The 20,333-nt window shown below is 41.6% G+C and overlaps 1 protein-coding gene and 1 long non-coding RNA gene across 7 annotated transcripts in view; one reads left to right on the top strand and one right to left on the bottom strand.

Moving 5' to 3' along the window:
• Positions 1–1,863, bottom strand: part of ELF2 (E74 like ETS transcription factor 2) — an 82,743-nt gene extending 80,880 nt beyond the window's left edge. For all 6 annotated transcript variants that reach the window (XM_072937385.1, XM_072937383.1, XM_072937393.1 and 3 more), the window contains exon 1: positions 1,581–1,863. The gene's annotated coding sequence lies outside the window, so the exon portion shown is untranslated. The remainder of the gene's footprint in view (positions 1–1,580) is intronic.
• A 94-nt stretch (positions 1,864–1,957) lies between these two features.
• LOC140685562 (uncharacterized) overlaps positions 1,958–20,333 on the top strand; it is a 29,304-nt gene continuing 10,928 nt past the window's right edge. The window contains exon 1 of the long non-coding RNA XR_012058827.1: positions 1,958–2,160. This is a non-coding gene — a long non-coding RNA (uncharacterized lncRNA). The remainder of the gene's footprint in view (positions 2,161–20,333) is intronic.

The raw sequence follows: 20,333 nt of genomic DNA, 5'->3' as shown, positions 1-20,333 counted from the left end.
AATGCCCAAAATATTTCAATTTTCTACTTCACGTGTTTACTGGAGATACTTCAACAATATTCATATGAACTCAATGTGTAAACTATATTACACTACATATAAACTTTATTCCTAAAACCCTTTAAAAGTAATTCAATAGTTTCTAGTCTTACACAATGTCATTCTACCTTTTGAAGAAAGGAATAAACTCTGAAACTCAAATATTCAGTCCTATCTTGGTAAAGTGTATATTTTTCTGTGATTCTGCCACTATTCTGTGATTACGGCACTAGACAAAGTGCATTATTTACTCTCGATAGAGACTCACAAATAAAAAGAAAAGCAAATCTGATTACCAAACACCAGATTACTATCCTATCATCACTGGATTAAAATTTAAACCACACAGCTGAAATAAATGTTCATGAGCACAAGAAACGGGGTGAAATTCACTTTTACAATAAAGTGCCCCCCTCTTACTCATTTAATCAAGTACCAAGAACTTAAAGAAAGGCTATTCTGCAGCGTAGCTAGATCCTAGAAAACAAGAGCCCAGGATGCTGGCACATAAGAAACACTGGAAACTGCAATCTGGATTACTCTTAGGGTAATGGAATATTTTCTCTGTCCTTTATTGACATGGAATAAAAATGCCCAAATGGAGCAAGAGAGGGAACTCCAGCTACCCTGCTCGCCAAGCTGCCCGGGCAGTCAGTACCAACCCTAGCAAAGCCTTCACCGTCCTCCTACCGCGCCCCCGAAACACCCAGGAGCACCGTCCCCGAGAACCAGCTTCGAGAAGAGAGGATCCAGAAGGCGGTCACTGGACGCGCGTGTTACAGAGCCCGTTTTTGTTTTGTTTAAAAAACAGATTCCTATCAGAGCCCAGCCTCCCCACCCCCGGGGAATAGGGGGAAGTGGCAGCAGGGGGCCGGCGTGGAGAGGGAGAATAAAAGAATGACCGACTACAACCTGCCGTGCCAGCTAGCCGCGGAGGGCAGGAAAGGTAAGAGGCGGCGGCGAGGCCCGACAGGGAAGGAAACTGGTCTCCAGCTCTCCACGCCACCCCACGCGGCCGGAGCCTCCCAGGTCCCGCCCCGGGCTCTCCGCCCTGCCCCGGCGCCGGCCGCAGCCTCCCGCCCTACCCGACCCTCCCAGGACGCGCTTCCTCCGGAGCCGGACCCCCGCCCTGGCCTCCCCGCGGGACAAGGCGGGTCAGTTCAGTCCGCTTCTCGGCAGAGGTGACTCGCGCGGCGATGTAAACACAGCGAGACCAGCTGCGCTCGGCCCATCCCCCCCACCGCCGGGGTCCGTAACCTCTTCCCTCAGCCCTGCCCCGCGCCCCGCGCGCCCCGCGGGCGGACGCGCCGCGCGCCTTCCCCTTTCTCCAAGTCCTGCTCCCCGACCGTTGCCCGGGGGCACTCAGCCCCCTTCCCCAGCTCCCAGTCGGTGTCACCGCCACAGCCTCCGGAAAACCCTCCGCAAACAACACAGGCGCGGGGCGGGGACGCGGAGGGAGGTGGCGGCACTCGGGACAGCGAGGCTTTCTCGCCGCACCCTCCGACCTCCCTCCCACCAGCCTCGGCGGCCCGCGCTCTTACCTGCTCTCCGCGTCGCCCGGGAAGACCGCGGCGTCGCTTTCCCTCCCGGCAGGGCCGCGGACTAGCCGCCGCCGTTGGCCGGCCGTCCGGAGGGAGCCGGGGCCTCCCCAGCAGCCCGAGCCGCTCCACTGGGAGAGGAGGAGACAAAACAGCGGCGCGCCGCCCCGCGCAGAGACCCCCGCCTGCGCCGCCCCACCGACCCCCAACCGCCGCGGCGACGGCGGCGACACTGAGCCAGGCGCGGGGAGCAATGGTGGCCCCCGCCCTCGTCCCGCTCCCGGCCCCCTCCCTCACCCCCCGCCTCGGCTCCTCCCCCTCGGCCTCCTGCCGCCGCCACCAGGACACTCGAGTCCGCCTCCCCCACCCCGCCCGCTCCGAGCGCTCCTCCCCTCCCCACGCGGCGGGGGGGGGGGGCGGCACCGCCAGTCACCGCCGCGCCTGTCAAACCCTGGCCGGCTATTTATACCTCGCGGGGTTCTGCCGCCTTCGGCCCCCACCAGCCCGCCCAACATGCCTCGGTGGCTCTCCCGAATCTCGCCCGGCCGGTAGCCCTCAACTTCTCTGAAACCCGCCTTCTCAGGTAAAGTCCCTCCCCACTTGTCCCGCTCCCTGCTCGGGGCTCCCCCATCCCGCTCCCGACTCCGGGACTGGAGCGGGGGTTCCCAAGCGCAGGCAGGCGGGTGGGGGCGGCGGGGCAGCCGGTGCACCTGCAGCGCCCGCCCGCCGGCCCGGACCGCACGCACACACCCTCGCCACACTCTGAGGCCCCCCCGCGGGCCCCAGCTGTCACCCCATCCCCAGCTCTGGACTCCCGCCTTTCTCCTCAAGAGACGGCTCCGCACTCGGGCAGCCTGACAGTTACTGGGGGTCGGAGGTTGTTGAAACTCCTAGCCCGGACCCCTCCAGTCTCCACTCTTCAGCCTAGGCTAAATGGAAGGTGGGGGCGCGGGCCCGCAGAAGCGCGCCGCCGGCCCCGCCCCCGGCCCCTCCCGGCCCGTGACGCTCGTGGCGCCCAACCCGGCCCTCCTCGCGCCCCTCGGCGCCGCCTGCTCCTCCTCCTCCTTCTCCTCCTCCTTCTCTTCCTTCTCCTCGCTTGCAAACCCTGGGCCTTGTACCCAGCGGGCCCCGCCCCATTCCCAGAAATTACCATCCGCCCAACGGCCGGGCTGCGCGGCGGTTGGTGCCCGCGTTTGCTGACGGGCCGACGGTGGGGCTCAGCGCGCAGCTGCGGAGCGCGGCGGGCGGCCCCTTGGCGCTGTCCCCAGAGCTGCGGGCCCCCGCACTGAGCCATTGTCACCCCTCGCTCGGTCGTCGACGGACGAAGAAGTAGCAAGTCCGAGGAATGTCGGTGTGAGAATGCGGGAGTGTGTTGGTGCGGGAGTATTTTAGTCCAAGTGCCTGCGAATTCGAAAATGAAAACGCAGCAGTAGCTGCACGCTTCTGGTTTCCCTACTTTCACACAAAGGGGAACCTCTGAGCCGGGCACTCAGCCGCCTTCAAGTGCACAAAAGCCGATGACACGGTGTCCTGGGTTGTCCTGCGTTTGGAGCGCCTTGTTAATGATCTTTCTTACGCAGTTATGAATACAAACGCCTCAATCTATTCCCCCACTACCACCCTTCGCCGCTGCCGCCGCATATTGTATTTGTTTAACAAAGAGCAGTGACTGTCCCAGTGTGCGTGGGGGCCGATTCTGCTCCCTTCTCGGGCTCCTGCAGCCGCACTCCGGTGGATCTGGGGCAGTATTCCCCAGGTTGGTTTCCGGGCTCCAGACTACTCTTTTTGCGGCTCCACAACCAGTCCTGAGCGAAGAAGAAACCCTGAGGAATACAAGTGGTGGCTGTTCTTGAAAGTAACGTGGAAACCATGGAAATAACCCTAGAGTAGGGCTCAAATGTCAGAGAACCACGGGCGGCCCTACTAATTTAAGTCTCTGAAGAACCGAAGAACTTAAATCTTTTCTTTCTTTCTTTTTAAGCTATTAATGCCTGTTTATTTACGGGGGTAGGAAGGAGAGGAGGGGAGGGGAAGGATTCTTTCCTCTCTTCTCGGGACTTCTTAAGAGATTTTTACTTTTAAACATAGGGGAAATCTGGATAGTAAATAGGGTTAGTCTAAGATCCTCTGAACTCTTCCCAAGTTTCATGGATTCCCGAGATCTAAAACATGGCGATTCTTGGCATTCTTTTGGACTAAAGAATTTATGTAATATTCAAACATTACACATTAAACAGGATACTGCAAACAGCATCCTTTCCGGAGCAGTATTTCTAATCCCCTATTTCCTGTAAAATAACCTATCACTTAAGGGAACCATTACCCACTTTGATATTTGTAATGAATTAATCAGTATTACTGCATCTCGGTGACAATAACATGGCATATTAAGCAGCATACAACAACATTTGATTTGTATTGTTAGGAACAGATCTCATCTGCTGGGTCAAATCATTCCTGTTCAGCTACCACGAGAGGAAATATACCTCCCCTACTGTCAGTTGAAAGTAAGCTGGAAAGTCCCAGGTAGAAAGTCCCAGTGGTAAATAACATTAGTGTTCCCAATTTTTCACTGCTCTGTGGAGGCCCTTTGAAATGTGGCCTTGTAGTTCTCATTAGAGACAGAATGTTTCTCCATTCCACTGATGTTGGACTTAGATCATTCCACTTGCTTTTGGCCAAAGAAGTATGGGTAACAGTGTGACAGTTCTGAGCCTGACCTTAGGAGCTATCACATGTTGCTGCTTGCCTCTCTCACACTTTCACAATGTGAAGAACGCGCCTGGGTAGTCTGCTGGCAGAATGAGAGTCATGGAGTGGGTCTGAAGCATCTGTAGCAGCTTGAAGCCAGTGATCTGCAAAAAAAAAAAAGAATTGTTGTTTTAAGCACTGTGTTTTGGCCTTGACGGTGCCAAGCATGTCTCTCAGACAACTCTTTGGTAGTGGTCTTGGAAAGACATCCCTTATGGAAGCTGATAAAGTAAGAAACTCAAAAAGTTTGTAGCAAAGCATTCTAAAGACCTCAGCTTCAGTAGGAAAGGGCTGATGTGGCCAGTAGTCCTATAATGATCACAGAATAGGAGATCTTTATGTAGTAACTAGATTGCTTTTGCTCCTGTTTTTTCATATTACACAGTTAATTTCTTAATTACACAAGTGATTCATTAATATATTCTCATCAATTTTCAAATAATACAAAATACTTTTTTAACAGCCAAGTCTCCTTTCCTTCTTGACTTTTCTTTCCACCCCTCATACTCCACAAATACCCAGCCATCCCATACCTCCACTGTTCCACAAATAACCACAAATGATAGTTTAGCATTAAACTTAGACTTTTTTTCTGTGCATTTATGTACATATATATGCATGTAAATAGATTATATATAAAGATTAGATAATATGTGGACTAGGTAGAATGCTTTTCTGTACTTCTTTTCTCTGTTTATTTTCCCTTTGTTTTCTCTAATTATCTAAGAAAGTCTCTCTATAAATGTCAGCCTGTCTTCTCTGTGATAAGCTAACCAAGGGAAGAGGTTGTCCCCACTTTTATACTGGAATGTTAAGCGAGGGAAAGACCCTTTTGGGCCCACTTTAAGGGTGGGAGTGACAGTCAACATGAGGAACACAAGATAAGACAAAATTCTCTGAGTGGTAGCCAGTAAATCATTTTCCCCTCCCAAACTGGAAATTCTCATTCTTGGGTGAATCTTTGGACACTCTAAGTTACCGTTGATTAAATAAAGCTTATAACATTTCAAAGTGAGTAATCCTAGTGAGGAAAAGGGAATGCCATGCTGCCTTTTCTGACCAGCCTCGGGAGTCATACACCATCACTTAGGCCCTATTCTACTGGTTACACAAGGCACTACTAACTCAGTGTGGGAGGGCACTACACAGGGACGTGAACACCTTGATGAGGATCACTGGGGCCATGTTGGAAGCTGGGTACCACAAGGGCCTTCCACAGCAGTGAATTTTGAGTGGCTAACATAGTCTTTAAACTTGTTGGATTCCCTCATTTTCAGATGGGCAAACCCCAGGTTACCAACAACTATGTAAGAACAGCCAGAAAAATCACTCTTTTTCGCCTCTCTTTAAAGAATAAGTGGTTCTGGGCAATTGTTCAGTTATATTCTGGTATTAACCTACCTTACTTGTGAACTGCTGTATCCATCCCCACCATGGCTCCTTTCTGGGCTTCTCCAAAGATAATTATCATTCTCCCATACTCTGGGTCTGCAAAGGAACCCAGTCCCCAAACTCAAGTTTTGTTTAGGTACCATCTTGCCTTTTATGAATCAGACTCTTAAACCTTATATATTAAACAAGTTATAAGAGGCCTGCCTGAGAAAATGATGAAAACCAAAATAATTTTGGAGGAACATGTTAAGTGTCCAGAACCCAATGAAATGATTTTTGAGAATGAAATTTGTACCATCAAATGCAGCCAGGTAAAACAAGCAGAACATATAAAGTTTTTAATAAAGATGGGAAGTCAAATCCTCATGAATTGCATGTGTAATTTTACCATGTAATGTTTTCTAGGAAAACAAACACTTAAAGTCATTTCCTAACTCGAGTTCTTGGTGTATTTAAAAATCAGCCTTCACTAAAATAGTGCTTTAGTTGGAAGCATTTTATTAATAACATCCATAAATGAATTACTTTTAAAGAGCATTTTATTGCTTTTTGAAAATATTTGAAGTGTTGAAGATGGATTACACTTTATTCTAGTTAGAATTTCTAATATTTTCAATGTTAAAACTAATTTTTGTAAGCAGATTTTGCCTCCTTATCCTTATTGTAAAATTAAGAGTCCAAATGAAATGTACATGAAGACATTTTATTAATGACTTAAGATTAATCTTTACAGTTTCTGAAATTGGTTTCTTAATAAAATTCAGGATAAATGCTATAGTAGTTAATTAAAATGCAAAGATAAATATCTTTCATGGAGAAAGATCTGAAATTTCCACATCTGTGGGCTAGCTAGTTTTCAAGGACATTAAGCAATTTCTTCCGTGATACTAAGTTAAAATGAGTTATTAGAAATTTTTCTTTCCATTCATTTCCTGGATCACCCTAAACAGAAAAGCAAACCAAAGGCCTTGGTTTTCTAATTATTTATTTGTTTTCTTCTCTGGGATTTTTTTCTACTGGGCAGCTAATCAGAGTAGGTGGCAGTGTTTTAGTAATAGTAAATAGTAACAGTAGTGATGACGATATTGGTCCCTATTAATATACAGCTGGATACTTGTGTTCATCAGTCTTATGAGTTCTGTATAATTATCCTATCCTACAATTCATATTGAAGGTATGAAAGGTTAAGCCACTTGTTCAAAGTTACACAGTAGACAGTGGAGCTGGGGATTGAATCCTTCTCCAGAGCATGTGCTCTTGACCACTGGTACATCTAAAATGCAGCCTTGTTTCAACTGTTCATGACCAAACATCAAGGATGAAAAGTATTGCCTTCTGTTTTAGCCTTGATACCAGCCTCTTGTCTTTTCCCCAAATTTCATGGGGCACTGCTGCCACCTTGCAGTCCTATTCATCTCTTGTTTGTTTGGTATCCCTGTTCTGCCTAACATAGCAGGCACTGCTGCAGATGGTTGAATATTTCTGGCCACGTTCCCTATCTCTGTCTCTCCAGACACTCCCTTTTCCACCGGTTGCCAACATATTCCCTCTACTCCAGCCTGTGGCTGTTCTTCCTGTCTGCCTCATTGTGTCTGAGTAGACTTTCCGTATCTGCTGATGACACTGACTGCTATGCAAAAAGAGAGATTTCAGGCCAGTATAAGAAGCCAATCAATATGGAGGACAGAAGTTCACAGAACCATAATTAAAATGTGAATACCAGACAGAAAAAAATGGAATAAATGAAAAGTGCTGAGATTGTTAAAATACTGTAAATCAATATAAAAGGCTGGAAACTCCCATAATTTTAAGGGGAGAGGGAAATAAAAATAGTTCTTTGGTTCAAATTAATATTCAAGAATCCAGGAATAGGTATAGTAATTGATAATATCTGTACTTATATGTCATCAGAGTCCTACATACCGAGAAAATGCTTTTGAACTTTAGCATCATCTTAATAGTGCTGATCGAATGTGTATTTTCTTTTAATCTTTCCTTTTCATCCTCATAACAACCCAGTCAGGAAGGTATTGTTATCATTTTGCAGAGTATGAAACTTAGGCAACTGAAGGGGTAGAACAACTTTTCCAAGACCACCAGCAAGTGAATAGTGTAGCCAGGCAGGAAAACCAAGCCGACTGGTTCCAGACTCCATGCTCTCAGCACTCCGCCCAGCTTCCTCCTGCTGCTCCTCATTGTCAGCTCCAAGGCTGAAGGCGTGGTCAGGCCGGCTTCTCCCTGTCTTGTGCTCTCCTGTGATTTGAGGTAGATGAAGGAGCCCAGTCCTCAATTCAGCAAGCTTAGGCGAGAGGTAGAGCTCAATGGTAGAGTGCTTAGCATGCACGATGAGGCCCTGGGTTCAATCCCCAGTACCTTCATTTAAAAAAAAAATGAATAAATAAATAAACCTAATGACTTCCCTAACCCCCCGAAATTAAAAAAAAAAGCAATTCAACAAGCCTAAAAGAGGCTTATATTCTACTAGAGAATTCTAGACCCCACTTACAAAGTCTGCATTTTTATTTGGTTACCTGAGCAGAGAAAGAAAATTAATAGGTTAACAAGGATTAATTCTATTATTACCCAGGATGACCGAGAAGAAAGTAGGTCCCTTTGTGATCAGTACAAACTAGAGAAGTAAGCTTCAACAGATAGAAGAGTCAAGGTTGGAGTCCCCAACCTCCAGCTTTTAGTCTCTTCAATCTGCCAGAAATAATATATATTTACTCTAACCCAATTGTCCTACAATTGAGGACATGGAGGCCTAAAAAATTAAGTGACTTACTTTTGTTAATGCAGCTTAGCAGAGTTGGAATTGGAATCCAGGTTTTCTTATTTTTATAAGCTTCCTTTTTGAGGTCATTGAAGTGGCAGCTGGAGAAGAGGAAGGTCTTTGGAAGTGTTGAGGCCATTTAGCCTAGTGGAGGGAGTTTAGCAACAACAGGATCCCTTTAATTGATTCGGTAGGGCCGGGCAGGAGAGGGCGGGACCGGAGTGAGATGGTTGGAGCCAGGAAGCCAGATATAGAATGGCAGAGACAGGCTGGAATCTAGTGAGGCAGGGAGAGAGCAGGGAAATTAGGGAGCTAAGGCAAATCTCAGGAAAGAGCTAAAATTGGTTAGGCAAACTCTGGACTCAAAGTAGACAATTACCTACTTTATAATGTTATCTATAGCTAGTTATATCCATATCTTCTAATTATTTTGCTTTTCAGTTTTTCTCTCTTGATGTCCTGCATATTTTTATAAGATGGTTTACATTTATTGTAAGCCAATTTTGGAATTTTTGCAGCACTTGTATGATGGAAAATGTAATTATTTTTATATTGTTCTATTGAAATTTTCAGCCTTTATTTATTTATTTTTTTTTACTATTTTATTTGGGAGAGGAGTAATTAGATTTATTTATTTATTTATTTATTAATGAAGGCACTGGGGATTGAACTCAGGACTTCGTTGTGCTAAGCATGCACTCTACCACTGAGCTGTACCCTCCCCTTCCCTGTCTTTAATATTTTTAATTTGCCATTAGGCCAAAGAGCCCTTCAACCATTAATGTAATACTTCTGAAGTAGAAAGGATTTAGATACTAGGGCAAAGGCAGTAAACGCTGCTTCTCAGGCCTTGAAGTACTGAATTTTCAAATGACAGCACACTGAGAAGAGCAAGGGACAGATCTGTATTGAAGTAAGATGTACATCTGGTTATCAGACCAAATGAATAGTGCAGAGTTTTCTGAGGGTAAAATTTTCAAATGGCAACAGTAGTTTTTCTCTAGATGGTCTGGATATCTTGAAAGGAGATTAATGAATAGTTCACAGGAGTGTGGTATATATGCGATTGACTTTGTGGAACCCTCTCCCCACAAAAACATCTTAGCCAGGATCCTGTTTTCCAAAAGTAGGTTTTGTGGATAAGGTAAATAAATGGTATAAGGGACGAAAAAAAATGGGATAAGAAAGCAGGAGTCTTTTTGTATGTAGGTATATTAGTTGTTTCTAATTCTTCCAGGAAAAACATTTCAAAAGATCCGATTTGAGAAAAAGAGAGAAGAAAAATTAAAAGAAATATACATATATTTGTCAGAGCCTTAGGCCATATGCTAGGTAACAAACACTGTTTTTTATTATTTTAATTTTAGAACTTATAAAGTTGACATCAGTCAGAAATGATAGTATTATGAAGGTAGCATATGAAAAAACCTTGAAGTGTTACAGAGAGATAAAATGTTCTTTTAAAAATGTCCTCACAGATAACAAATGAGCATTGAAAGGAATATGGCCTCACTTAGCCAAATATAACTCAAAGCCTCCAAAGATTAGCTCAAGAAAGCAAATTTCCAGATTGGAAAGGGCTTCTGATTTACCTGCCACTACTCAGAGAAGGTAGTCTTCCCTGTGACCTCACCTTGAGTGTCACTCCCGCCAGCTCACTGGGCCGTAAAGGGTGCACCCCCACTTAAGACTCTTCTTTTACTCCCCATTCCAATCTTGTCAGTTGTGAGGGTCTCTAGCTTTTCCTTCTGTTCTCATCAACTTTCATTCCTGTTCAGAACCTTTATTGTTCAACCTCGAGGGGAGGTCTTTGTGGTTTGACCAGCTTGGTGAGCCGATTCATTCTCTTGACAACCAGGCCCTGGTCCTGCCCCAAGTAGCCGTGCTTGTACCATGTGACTTTGCTCTCTTTGGCTCTCATTGACTGATTTATCAGCAAGGTACACCCCACCTAAATTGGACCTATCATATCTGTTCTTTCAGGAATTTGGAATTGGGACCAACAGGCCACCTACGGTCTCTTACTCTGTGTGCATCCTTGTATGTATATGCTGGTAGCTGTGAGAGAGCTATATAGAAACTGAGAGCCAGGAAAGCCCTTCAGCTATGGCTCAGCCACCAGGAGAAGCAAACAGCAGACAGCAGGCAGGAAATGTGTGGGTTCCTGGTAGCCATCTGGATCCACACCATTCCAGTGGCTGGCGGTGAATCCAACTTTTGTAGGGCCTGATGCTTATATAATTTGGGGGACCCTCTGTAAAATAGAAAATTATGAATACAAAATTAGGTATGAATATAAATACTTATTTAAATGGGAAATAAATCACAAAAAATGACAGATTTTTAAAAACTGATCAATACCTCAAAAATTACAAAATCCAGAATAAAGTATACTATACTATTTTTAATTAATCAACTACCTGACTTGCCTCTAAAATAATTTTCCTACATTCATTGGCTATATACTCTCTCATTTCTTCATGTGATGATTTTGCAATATTATTTTCTATAGAAAGAATAGAAAGATAATTTTTTCCTCCCTTAGAATATTAAAATTTGGTTTTTATTCCTGATACTTTAGTAAAGTTTCTATCAGCCTCCTATCTTGTTATCAATAATGTCTTATAAGTTTTAGGATAATTATCAATTTGCAGGAACTTCTGTCACATTTCTTTCATATAGATTTAAGATTTCAGCTCATTGCAGTTTTCTTATACAGTGACTAATCTTAGATATTTGACTTGAAGACACTCATTAGGGGAGTGGGTGTAGCCCAGTGGTAGAGCGCATGCTTAGCATGCACGAGGTCCTTGGTCAATTCCCAGTACCTTCATTTAAAAACAATATTTTTTTAAAGAAAACTCTTACTAATTAGTTACTATTTGATGTTCAGTGAGTAATGATGATGAGTCTTATGTTATCTCTGGATGTCACTGATGCCAAATCAGCCAGATATTTACATCTTTTGCCAGTGTGTTCCTCTAATTCATTCCTCTTTATCAGTTGGGTATGAAATAATCCAGAGATTCCTCATTTATTTTCAAATTTATCTTTTCCTTTCAATGTTTGCTTTGGTACGATCTGAAATTATGATCTTGAATTTCTATTTTTGATGTGACCATCACCTTTATCACTTTTATTTCATAGTCCTTTAATTTTTATCTAAATAAAAAATACGTATTCAAAAACAAATAAACAAATAAATAAAATTTTAATTGATAAGAAGGTACCCTTCATATCTATTCAAATCAGGAATCTAGTTCTTATTTGTTTCCTTGAATGTTCCAAAATGTTTTTTCAAATTGCAGCTAAAATGCACATTCAAGCTTTATCAACCTTTTGAATAAATATTTTACATCTTGTTTGTATATGAGTTTCTCTTCTGAATTTTCAAAAAATGTGTTTTAGAATCCTCAACTTGTCATTATGCCCATGCTGCAAAGCTTGAATAGTTTTACAATGGACAGACTATCTTGTTATGTGGAGATCCTGAAGAGAAGTCCAAGGTGGCATCAGTGTTTAAATGCTCCATCTAAGGATTAGAGATGGTTCATCTGACATATGAACCCGAAAAGAAAACATGTAACTGTTGGCAAAATACTGAAGCAGTCCACAACTTTAAGCTTGCCAGAGGCAACTTTCCCCAATTCCAAGTCTCTCCCTAGAGAAAAAATAGCCAGTAATGGCTGGTGCAGACTCCAGGAATGAGTGAGTAGAAAAGACAGTGATCTTAACCAACTGTGGTTACAATGTCTTACTTTAACAAATTTTACAAAAACACTTGACCATGCAAAGTATATTGCTGGGGCCTCTTGTGGGTTCTCTATAGCAGTCAGTTTAAGTAAGAGTCCCTGAATTTGGTTTATTAACATGAAACTCAGCTGTCCACTTGCTTCAAGTTTCTCTGAATCACTTCTGTTCAGTTGTAAAATACTTTTTTTTTCAGCTTAGGCTACATCAAGTTGGTTCCCATCTTTTGCAAGCCAAGTATCTCATACAAGACTCATATTTTTCCCAGATTACTACATTAGATCTGTAACTGGTATGCCTAGTACTGTTCCCGATTCCACTTGGTTTTTCACACCCCTGCCAGATGAAGCTCCCTATGGCATAGTTCCGATGATGTCATTACTCAGAACCTCTGAGTACAAAGTCCTCAACTTAGCATTGGATATGATGGGGTTCAGGACACACTGCCCCGGAATGTGGTACCTTGGCATATTGAGTGTTTTAAGTTGAAGGAGTTTGATTAAATAGCAGAAGCAAAAAGGTCACTCTGACTCCCTCTCACCTACCCCTTCTTTCCTTCCATAAAACCCTCCTGTGAGAGGTGCCCTCTCTGTACCTGTAGGAAATGAGCATCCTTATCTCCAAACACAAAGGGACACCAAGAGGAGTACCAAGACACCAAGAGGTCTTGCTAGGTTTCCCCCAGTTTACAACAATTACCTCCCATTCCTTAACCTATCACACTCCTCCACAACTGTCCACTCTCCACCCAACCTAAAGTAAAAGTATACAGATCTGACTGTTTCTTTGGGTCTTCATTTCTGTATGAAAGCTCCCATGTCCTATAAAACTTATATTAAACAAATATGTATACTTTCCCTCTCTTAATCTATCTTTGTCAGTTTACTTCTCAGACCAAGCCAGGGACCCTTAGAGGACAGAGGAAAACTTTTCCATCCCCTACAAAGGCCTCTGTGCAATGACCCACTGCCATCTCTTCAGGCTTAGTTCCCACCACCTTCCTTGATGGAGTCCTGGCACCAGCCACAACGGGCTGCCCAGGATCCTGCCCTGAACTGTCCCACCCCTCTGCCTTCGCCCTGGACTCTCCTCCTATATGAACTCCTTCTCTTGCTCTGGCTGTCAGAGCTACCGATCTTTCAGGATCTGCCTCAAATATCCTCTCTTCCCTGAAGTTTTTCCTGAGTTCCCAACAAACCTCCATCCCCCAAACTAAGTACAATTTTTGCCCCACTTTGACTCACCATAGCTTTTGATTCTTACTTTGTCAATGATGTTATATTTGGCCTCAGTTTATATCATTGTATACTGTAGCCTTACATGTTTCACAAAGGTTAGGCTCCAAATTCAGCGAGCAAGGGGGAAAAAAGTTATTGTCTAAAAACTCCCCAGAAATTTCTTAAGAAGATGCCAATTCAGAGAACAATTGCTCTCCCTAGGTCTACGTCATTGTCCTTCAGCATCAGAAAACATCTCTGTTGCCCTCAAGATGAAATGAATTGACCTGCAGGGAGGGACCCCATAGGCAACTACAAAGCTAAAATCACCCTCAGCTTGGCCAAATATGAGAGTTGCAGGAACTGAGCAAGATAGTTCTTCATTCCACTCCCTCCAAAGCATGTGACAACTGAGTAGAATGAGAAGAGGAACTGCCCTCCCCATTTAAATTCTTCTCTTGGTCTCAGTGCATATGGTTGACCTCATATAAATTAAATGCACAAATGATAGGATTTTGATTTCTGACCCCACCACTTACTAGATAGGTAACCATGGCCAAGTTATTTAATCACTTATTTTCTCTACACCTCAGTTTACATCTGCAAAAAGGAAGAGTAGTAAGGCCTAATTAACAAGCTTGTTGTAAGGGTTGAAATTAGTTAGCCTGTAAAATAATACTGTTTACTTTCTAGTTTTTTAACAAAAATTAATAAGCCTATATATAGAAAGCACATAGAAAAGTGTCTTGGCACGTATTAGTGGTCAATAAATATTACCTATTATTTCTTCTCTGTCTTTTCTCATCTGCTTGTAAAGGACTAACTAAGACACACTTAGTGCCTATCACAGAGTAAGTACTCCATAAGGGTTGGCTATTATTATTATTGTTATTATTATTATCATTATCATCATCATCATCATCATTCCACTACTGTGTCCTCCCTATTGCAAGTTTTTTGGGGGCAGGGACATTATCTTACACAACATTGTGTGCTTGCAGTGACTCAGATAGTGCTTGGAACATATGAGTCACTCAAAAAATAATCAAAAATCAAGTAATGTTTTCCCCCTCCAAAACATTGTTACATTGATTTTAATTTTTATAAGTTCATAAATAAAAGGAATGTATATTCATGAATACCTGAATAACTTTCCTCCCCTCTTAAACTGTCTTTACCATCTTCCGCAAAATTCTTCTTTGCAAGAACTCCCCCAGGTGACACTGAATAACTTCCTGAATAGGAGTTATTCAAGTACCAGAGTTGGACTGAATTGCTTGGTGGTAAATGTTGACTTTGGCTTCTCTGAGTTTTACTAAGGACATTTGTATATAAAAACTGATCTTTAAAGCTAGTAATTCATGGTCTGTGGTTTGAAACTACCTTGGAAATGATGCCAGGACACCAAGAAATATATAACTCTAGATTTGTACCTGATTACAAATTTTTTTGTATGTTGGTCTCCTGTTTTTTAAATAAAGACAATAATACCTAGTGACCTCAAAAACTTGGTAACAAACAGTAATAATAAATACAATGCTTAGGAATTTAGTATGACTGGAGTCTATTAGTTAAAAGACTCCATTGTCAGAGATGTTTTTTTCATATAAGTGCTTATTTAGGAAGGTTTTTCCCTTTCTACAGCTCACATCTTTCAAAGGGACCACACAGAAGAGAGGGAAAGGTAGACTTTCAGACAGCATCATATTGAAACAACCTTTCCAATCAATGAGATGACAGTGGTGTCAGCCAGACGGAGCTCTGTTACCCAGATAGGTGTCAAATACTCCTCTTTCTTACTTTAAGAAATGGAGAATTGTTATCCTCCTAACAACAGGTGTGATCTTTTCTCTTAGGAATAAGACCCACTTCTCTTGGGAAAATTCCACGGTTAGCCTGCTTAGAAGCTGAGACCTAAGTGTGAAGAAGAACTGTCCAGCTTTGAACAAGGAGAGGGATTTGTCGGCTGCTCTGGAGAGGCAGTGGGTGGAGGTGGAGCTTTTGAGATGGTAGAACATTAGCTGTGCCCTGTGAGATGCATCCATCCAGCAGCCCCACAAATTCTTGGCAAGGTTATTAACCTCACAGAGAGCTTGGCAGATATGGAATCCAGTGAAAACAGTGAGGAAAGTGATCCTAAGTTCCATCTTTGCCTAAGGCAGGGCCACAGCTTCGAAGGATTCACAGAAATCTCACAGCAGGATCTGGACTCTCACAGTCCATGAAGTACATGGGTGCTGGCATCAAGTTTTCCTAAATCTCTGAAGGGTGGGAAGGCTCCAGTCCCATCTGGTTTACATTGGTGGTAGTATTAAGACTCTTTAAACAAATTGGAGGGAAAATAAGAAATAAACATTTTTTTAAGTACTTTTAAGTGAAACTGTAGAGCCTTTTGCCTATAGGCAGACCACTTTCACCATTAGAGCTGGAATACTTTCTTGCTATTTTGAGCAAAACTACTTAAAAATGGAGGTTGCTTTACTTTCTTGTAACACCCACTTGTATCCTATCTAGAAATTAGGGGTCATCAAAACAGAAATACAAATTTTATCCTTTCTTATCTGAAGATTTAATTTTTTAGAATAAACTTGGCTTTTTTCTTATTACAAAAATAACACATGGCCATTTTTTTGAAGTTTTAAAGCACAAGAAAATAAAGCCACATCTCTTAAAATTATAAAATAAATTGATGCAAGCCTCTGTTAAATGTAAAGCTCATTCTCAGTATGGTATGGATCACATATGCTGAGAGTGAATTAGAGGTGAGGGTTACGGAAGTGTCATTGTTGCTTTGGGAAAAAAGATAAAAGAAGAAAGAACTTTGCCCTTTACCCATTGAATTATCTGGACTCTTGATGGCACATGTCAGAAACTGACTTGAGTCAGCTTAGCCAAATATGGCAATAAATTTATTGGTTCATGTATTCAAATCATAGGAAAGGCAAGGACAATTGTAACAAGACCTCTCACTTTCAGGATGCTTCTTCTCTATCTTCTCTGCTTCTCTTACTAGTTTGGGTTTATTCTCTCAAGCCAGCTGCTACATGAAAGATACTGTGGCCTTCAGGCTCACATCCTCACCATGCCCATGGGCCTCATAGATAGAGTGAGAGTGGAGCAATTCTTACAAATATCAGGAGTGTTATTTCCAGAAGAATAGAAAAATGTCAGAAGAAAAAAATTCAGTATAGTTTATTCCTTTTTTGGCTGCAACCTCCCCTGCCACACACACTCATAAGCATACTCTTCTTCCCATACACGCGATTCCAAAAGAATCCTTGCCTCAGCACTCTGCAGCCGCTTGTATCCTTGTCCCAGCTCCAAGGTCGCTGTGTCATTTCAGTTCATGATCAAGATGGATGGGGGACTCATTTCCTTACAGCTTACAAATAAACAATAAATATAAATATCCCCAATGCACCTAAGTGTACAATGATGGAGAAAAAAATAAGACAAACATTCCTTCAAAAGGAATGTTCAAATGAGGGAAAACGGAGAAAGCAACACTCAGGGCACAGACCACTTCTTCCTGGAAAGGGGTAGCAAGTCTTTGTGACTCAGAGCATTGAATCTTGGAGGGAGCTTTGCCGAAGGTACTACTAAGACTCTGTCTACAAATATCCTAGTTGAATGGGCAGAATAATACATTTATAGCTAAGGTACAACTGCTACAGTTTCCATGCAGTAGCTTTGTGAGCCTAAAATTTTGCCAGTGTTGCTTGGACATTATTGAACCCAGTGGCATTTAAATTGAATGGCAACTAGAAAAAGAAAGAAAGGTGAAATATATACGTATATCAAATCACTATATTGTACACCTTAAAATTGTGCAATGTTGTATGTCAATTATATTACAATAAAACTGGAAAAATAGAACCAAAAATAAATTAAAAGAAGAAAAGAAAGAAAGAAGGAAAAGAAGGAAGGAAAGACCTGCAAAAGGAAAGAAGCTCTTGCTGTCTTTTACAGTAGGCATTTACACCTTATTGTTACACTGAATGCGGGATTTTAGGCAGATCTGAGGGTAAAAAAAGCTCCTAGAGGAGGAGTGGGGCATCCTTCTCTTTATTAAGGAGAATCTTTAGCCAAAATTTAAAAACCTTTACTTTTATGAAGTAACAAATATAAAAAAACTCATTGATAAGTATGAATATGTCTGACAAAGAAAGCAAATCCATGAAAGGGCCAGTATCTAAAGTACATCTTAGAAAAAAAGGAGACATGTTAACGTGGCAGCAAGGACAAGAAGATGAACAGTACAGTAGATTAATTAGGTTCCAGCCTGACCTTTCTGGTATTTAGATTTAAGTCCGATGGATCCCTCAAGCAAGCCGAAGTAGCGGGAGACCATATGTAAGCCAGCTATCCCTGCTGTGATGTAACTATGCTGCATTGACTTTTGGGTGTGACCAAACTAAAGGACTAGGGTGGGGGTGGGAGAGGCAACTACCAATGCTTCCTCAGTAAACAAGCATGTTAAATAATTTCTTTTGGTGGGCGAAGGGAGGTAATTAGGTTTATCTATTTATTTTTCTTAATGGAGGTACTGAGGATTGAACCCAGGACCTCATACATGCTAGGCTTGTACTCTGCCACTGAGCTATATATACCCTTCCCCCAGATAATTTCTTATTTTACTTCACTATTCTAAGTTTAGTGGATTCATGAAAATAGTTATATGCATAGAGCAACGAATAGCAAAACTCAAAAATACTATACTTTTGAATATAGTTAAAGGATATAAAAGTTTTAGGAAGTTAAGTTTACAGAATTCAGAAGTTTTAAAAGTTGAATTTTTCCAGTACGGGTTAATACCATATTATTCATATACAAGTTACTCAATTCTGAACATAAAATTGTAGATGAAATGAAAAACAGAGGATTTACACACAAAAAAGTTTAATGGATTATTTGAGTTGTTTTATTCTGAATATTCTAGTTCCATTTGTATTTATTTACTTAAGAAGGGTAGAGAAAACCATGTCAATAAAAGAAAATTTGCTGCATTATGTTGCTCTTTATGGAGAAATGTAAGAGTTGTAATAGCATCATCAATATAACTAAAACATTTCAATATTTAGAAAATTAATATAAATTGCTTCTAAATTTTTTCCTTAATTTTTATGTTTAGGCTGTAAAGGAGCTATTGTTCTCAGATGCCAGCGTCTCAGACTTTTCCCTTTGAGTTTTTGAGTTTTGTGTCTGAGATTGTTAGGTGATGGGGAAATGACTCCTCAAATAGGTATTTCAAAGTAGTTTAATAATTCTGTTGAAAATGAAAACAAGAGTATTTTCACATTGAAACTTTCCTTTTTTATTCTTATATCCACAGGAGGGGGAAACTTATGTAAACATTCTGAGTGAAAATGATACTGTTAAACAAATCGTTTTAAAAGTTAGGTTAGACTGTACATTTAAAAATGTTTGGGGGGAGGGTATAGCTCAGTGGTAGAGTGCATGCTTTGCATGCAGGAGGTCCTGGGTTCCATCCTCAGTACCTCAATCTAAATAAATAAATAAATAAAACCTAACCCCCCCCAATTTAAAAAAAATTTTTTTAAAAAGTTGAATTTTACATTATGTATATTTTACCACAGTAAAAACAGTTGAAAAAGGGGAAAAGTAGAATTAGACTTACAGATGGAAGTGCATCTTTTAGATACATGATTAAGTTTGCCGCTTCACTGATTGGTTGCTTATTTTTTCATGAGAAAAATATTATGTTCCAGATCTGCACTATTCAGCACTGTCACCACTAGCCACATGTGGCTTTTGAGCATTTTCATTGTGGCTTGTCCAAATTGACATGTGCTGTAAATGTAAAATACTCCAGATTTCAAAGAGTGCAAAAAAAAAAAGTAAAGTAACTTAGTAGTAGTTTTTTTTTTATTAATGACATGTTGACTTGATAATATTTTGGATATATTGAGTTAAATCAAATTTTAAAAATCAATTTCTTTTTTTTAACTTTTTTTTAATGTGGCTACTAAAACATTGAAAATTATAGTCATCGCTGGCACTATATTTTTGATGAACAGTGCTGCTCTGGACAGACTTTCTTACAGCAAGAAGGGCTTAGTTAACTCTTGTCTCATCTGGGGAGAGGGAGGTGGGGGACAATGTGGGCAGTTCTCCCAGAAAAGGAAAACCTAAAACCTGAAAATCAAGAAATTATTCTTATAATAGGATACTGAAATATTTGTCTTGAACTGTATGACTTCAAAATCTATTCCAAAGCCATTATCTTATGAAGTTTTATTTTTAGGTTTAACCAGAAAAGCTAAATCCTCTGACACTTCTCCAGATAATTTACCCAAAATATTTGAAATAGAACAGTATAATATTTTTCCTTCTAGAATGGAATTTTAACTTTAACTTTATAAAATTTCTGGAAATACTTCCATGTTTAAAATTTTTTAAAAATAAAGCTGTGTGGTAGTAAGACCAACACTATTTGTTTCATTGCCTTCTGGCCTTTGTCCATGTACTTAGAAAATGAATACACACACAGGATCTCTTTAATTACTTGTTTCCTTTGTTTACAGGCAGCATTTAGATTCAGTGTGCTATCTACCTCTTTCCGTCCTCTTTAGTAACCCTCTTTTCTTCAGAGCACCACATGCAAAATCTCAAACCCCCGTGCCTTGCACCAAATCCCGATTGCTTTCTAGCATGAAAGAGAAATCACATGAATATTCACTTCCTTCCTGAATTGTAGTTGCAATTGGGTTTGATTATGAATTCCCATCAATCAATTGCCCCTTCATCCTTCTGCTTCCTCCACCTGTGCACCCCCCTCCTCCCCTCCCCTCTCCCCCTCACACTCTCTTCCTCTCACATCTCTGGTGAGCCCGGTGTTGGAAGCTGTCTGAC

Source organism: Vicugna pacos, chromosome 2, assembly GCF_048564905.1.
Source record: "Vicugna pacos chromosome 2, VicPac4, whole genome shotgun sequence".
Classification (NCBI taxonomy): domain Eukaryota; kingdom Metazoa; phylum Chordata; class Mammalia; order Artiodactyla; family Camelidae; genus Vicugna; species Vicugna pacos.
The sequence above is the reverse complement of the archived record's forward strand: the minus strand, read 5'-3'. Positions and strand labels throughout refer to the sequence as shown.